The 5178-nt window shown below is 34.3% G+C and overlaps 1 long non-coding RNA gene across 1 annotated transcript; it reads left to right on the forward strand.

Moving 5' to 3' along the window:
• Positions 1 to 3902: 3902 nt before the first annotated feature.
• LOC135216383 (uncharacterized) lies at positions 3903 to 4799 on the forward strand. Its single transcript, XR_010314869.1, has 2 exons — positions 3903 to 4371; positions 4652 to 4799. It is a non-coding gene; the product is annotated as an uncharacterized LOC135216383 (long non-coding RNA).
• Positions 4800 to 5178: the final 379 nt, after the last annotated feature.

Below are 5178 nucleotides of genomic sequence, written 5' to 3' on the forward strand. Positions count from 1 at the left end.
AACATTATATTCCTAACTTTTAACGTAAATTAAAACGTGCTAAAATCTTCGGTCAAATAGTGCCTTGTTTCACCAACTGAAATTGAAAAAATATGCCATATCTTTGTAGAAATAATTATCCTGTACTGTTTACAATGAACATTATTATTTTTTACATTTTCATACGATTAAATAAATCAGAATTCTCCTATCCTAAAATCCATGTAACTTTAACTCAACGCCCAACGCCTTTTTCAGACCGTTTTACGCTCTTTCTTAGACATTTCCTACACCCAACAAGCACAAGCATAAGCACTAGAACAACAACAACAAAGTAGTTTGTAGGTTTACTCCCCGAGTAAGCGACAAGCCATGCATTCAACAAGATTTCCCAAAATGGGAGAAAGGACTCACAGCTTTAATTCCTAGTAAGGGTTAATGTATCTTTATGGTTAGAAGGAGAATTTCCCCTTTACTCAAGATTTATTTAATACTTCTTTAACAAGGTTTTTCCCCTCCTTTGATTCTCTCCCCCCAAATCCCTTTTTTCCTTTCACTACCATTTCCGTGGACAAGTATCTGTCTTTATTATTTCGAATTATCTCTTCCTCTTCGACCGCCCCCTTTCTCCGCTTATCTAGATTTATGCTTTAAGTTCGCTTCAGACGTTTTCTTTTTGATTCTGTCTTATTCTCTGATTCGCCTCTTCAACGAGGGTCAGTATTATTTTCATAACGACTTCACAAATGTATTCAGTTTTCTGTAGAGACGATGATAATTACAATTATATTTTTCTGGTATTTATCTACGTTTAGTGACCTGCGTCCCATTTGAACGAAACTAATGCTTTAAAACAAATATCTGTTTCTGATGCATTTTATATTAAACAATACTTACTTGTTTTCATAGGATACAAATCGATATGCAGTGAGGCAATTTAGGAATAATTAATGATGAAGTAAACATCTCTATTTAAGAAAGTACGAAGAATTAAATTACCATGGATATGCATATGTATGCAAAAAAAAAAAAAAACAAAAAAAAAAAAAAGTGTTTTAGGTTTCAAATTAAGTAATCAAGTAGCAACGAATGAGGTTAACTCTCCTTCCATTTTGTCTCAGAAGTATGAATTCTTCCCTTTGCTGTTTCCTGGTGCTTTTAACCTTGATCAAATGAAAAGTGCATGAATCAGTTGAGAATTTTAATTTTTTCCGGTATCATTCCCACTGTTTACTGATCGTATCTATATGGTTTTCGCTCGTTATATTCACTTCATCATAATTTGTTACTCTTTCTCTCTCTTTATACATATATAGTATATATATATATATATATATATATATATATATAAATATAGTATATATATATATATATATATATATATATATATATATATATATATCGAACTACAAATGTCCTTTAATATCTAATTCGCTCTACCTCGGAATTAATATATTTTCATATATGTTTAACTTCGGTTAAACATATATGAAAACATATTAATTCCGAGGTAGAGCGAATTGGACATTAAAGGATATTTGTAGTTCGATATATGTATATGAATCACGGTAATGTGATAGACTTATATATATATATATATATATATATATATATATATATATATACATACGCGTATATAGTATGTATTAAGCTACAAATTTCCTTTAATATTCAATTCGCCCAACCTCGGAACTAATATATTTTATTTTTGTTAACCGCTCGGCCAACAAGTTAACCGAGTCGGTAACCTCACTGAAGACCTGATTTTTCCTCTGTGCGCTGGTTCGAATCCACGAGAGGACGAAATTACTATGAACTAAAACATTCCCCTTCGGTTAACATATATGAAAATACATTAATTCCGAGGTAGAGCGAATTGGATGTTAAAGGACATTTGTAGCTTAATGCATGGGATATAAATCACGGTGATGTGATAAAAATTCATATGTATATATATATATATATATATATATATATATATATTATATATATATATATATATATATATATATCTATATATATATATATATATATATATATATATATATATATATATATATATATAATGAGTATGTGTGTGTGTGAATAAAAACCACTGTAAAGCCATCATATGCTTTATAAAAAGACCGTTGCCCAGTATTGCTTTCCGCAAGAGATATCACAATTTTCTAGAAAGGGCACAATTCTTGTAGTGAGAAAAATGTTCCAGGACGTAGATCCTCCGAGAAAACCGAGAGTGAAAACTGATAAAATACTTTTTACGACTTAGCCTTCGTACCCAAAGCCTAAAAAAGTTTGTTACCGCGTCGTTATTTCAAGAGTGTCCCTTCGCTACTATGAACTAAAATTAGGGGGCCGTTGTTGAAGCGATAATGTTGGACATTATGACAACTTTGGCAGTTATGCATGTAATGAGCATAAGATATAATGTCTTGCTGTGCAAGGGATGGTGACAATACAAAACCTAAATTTCCTGAGAATGTCATTTTCATTTACATGAAAGCCAAGGGGATGTATACATTCAAATACCTTTACTAACCCAGGAATGGAGACAGTACTCAAGTACAGTTAGAGGGGAAGGGGGAACCCGCTGGACTAAGTAGTTTGGTCATTAAGGGTGTGGAATAACATTCCTCTGGGGATTTTCAGACCTGCATAAAGCTAAAGACGACCACGGCTTCCTCAGCTGATTAGAGAACTTTGCGTGTGAATCACGTTGTCTTTAGGAAACAGCAGAAGAATCTTCGTGTGAAAACTGGATCTACGTAAGGACAGGTTAGACCAACAGAATAGCAATATATTTGAGATGAAGAGTAACTACTTTTAGGAGGCTGAATTACCATCTCTTGATTTATGACGTCAGCAAAACAATTTTGATTGCAATAAAAGCTTAGGTGATTTTTATTGTTGGTAATAGTTCTATTGTTGGAAAAGCTCTAAAGAAACACTATTCTATTGTTGAAAAGCTCTAAAGAAACATTATTCAAGGAAAGTCTTATAACTGGAAGAAAGGAAAGCATTCTGATGCTTTCCATAGAAGACAGAAGATTAATTTGAAGCTGAGAATGATCAGTAGAGGCGATAAAACGTTCAGAGGTAAAATCATCAGAAAACGTATAAGATAAAAGAGGAGAGAAATTGGAGAAGATCACAAGCAAAACACCATGTATCAGTCCGATACAAATATGACCTGAACAAAGCCAGATTTTAAAAAGTGACGGACAGTCACTAGAAACTAGGAAGACCATAATCACTCTTCTCATGATTGTGAAAGTACTCAGTTGGTTCTGTTGACGAAAACGTAGAGAAGCAATCACCTAGTTGGATAGTTGACCGTCCTGCTTGTCGCCTCGTCCATTAGAGAAACACATCGTCGAGGTCGCCCATTGGTTCTCTCCTTAAAACTGGAGCTTACTTTACTTTTTGTATTGATGATTTTACTTAGACTGGAGATTAACCCAGGACAGGGTTTGAAAGCTCCTGTAACGTTTTTATAAAATCAACATAATTCACCTCCGAATGTTATTGTGGACCTTATAAGCAAAAAAGTGTTTGTTATGACTCACACTCCCACAAACACTTGCGCGCGCTGTTCCTTCCTTGTCTTTCGCCTCTTCTCCTGAAGAGGCGGGCCTATTACTTCGTGAATGAGCTTCTTTATTCTTCTTCTCTTCTCATTTTCTTTTTCATCATCATTTTTGGGTTAGATAAGGACATCTTTTTGCCAACGCCAGCAACCCTTTGCGCTGGAATAATTTCTGTGTATTATATATATGTATATATATATATATATATATGTATATATACATATAGTATAATGTATATATGTATATATACAATTATATACATGTAGATATATAAATATCTATATATAATATATATATATATATATATATATATATATATATATATATATATATTGCTACGTCTATAGAACGCCTCGCCTTCCCAGCAGAGTTTTAGTTATATTTAATTATAAAAGTCGCAGCCATGCCTTCTGAAGCGACTGTTGTTGGGAGAGTGGGTATGCCGTAGGACTGATATTTCCGGTCTGACGGAAGCTTAGGGTAAGAGAGGCAGGTCACAAGAGTAGCTAGGCTTCGAGATGGATTTTAGGGACTTCTACAATAAGACCTATTTTCCTTCCCAATTTGCTGGCGTTGTGTTTACCACCTTTCAGGCAATGCTCGAGGCGGTTTTTGGAAGCCCCCGTGATTCGAAACCAAGCAGTATCGCTCTCAGTCGGCTGCGAGACGTGATCTCGGACAGAGGTCAAATTGCCAGCCTCCCAAAATTAGGCCTACCCACGACGCACTGGTGGACACGAACCCCAGACCTGAACAGAGGTCGGACCGCATTCTTCTACAAGGATACACAGAATATTGCATAAAGGTACGTCTGAAAGTGTAAACTTCAACCCAGCACCTTTTACTACCATACGACTCTTGCTAAATTCATTTTCAATTCTCATTTTTACCCCTTCTACATCAAAGCCCTTTGTCCTCATCGGGCCACGTGCTCCCCTTTGTGACTTGTTAAAGACCAAGCTTTCGTGTATACCTCAGTGAACCATTCGAGTTTACCTTCCCCAATGCTAGAGAATTAATCAGCCTTAATCAAAGCAAGAAGTCATTTTTCCTTTTATCTCGTTTAATCTGGGATTCTTTTCCAGATTCCCTGAGCCACGTGTCATGTCTCTGCCCGCAAGTGTTGCATTACCCAAGTGTATGAAAACCAGCTATAACGGCTCAACGGAGCCATCATTTACCTTTTCTCCAGCCCAGCACGGGCCTTTTAGTAAATAAATAGTTGTTAAGTAACGAGCTGAGTTTTCTGGCGACCTTCCCTCTAAAGTATTCATTAATAACTATCAGTTTACGGTAAGTTAAAGCAATTCCCTCTTGAAATCCCTCAATCATTTCTGTTTACGTATCTAGCTTCTTCTCAAGGCCCTATATACGTAAAAATATATATAACATATATATATATATATATTATATATAAATGTAGATATATAATATATATATATGCATATATATATATATATATATATATATATATATATATATATACTATATATATATATGTGTGTGTGTGTGTGTGTGTGTGTGTGTGTGTCATTAAAAGAAGAGTTTTTTAATCTTATATTTCATTGTTATTATTTCTAAAATTAGGGAAAAATAAACAGCTTCTTTTTGA

This window comes from Macrobrachium nipponense, chromosome 6 (assembly GCF_015104395.2).
Source record: "Macrobrachium nipponense isolate FS-2020 chromosome 6, ASM1510439v2, whole genome shotgun sequence".
NCBI classification, from domain to species: Eukaryota; Metazoa; Arthropoda; class Malacostraca; order Decapoda; family Palaemonidae; genus Macrobrachium; species Macrobrachium nipponense.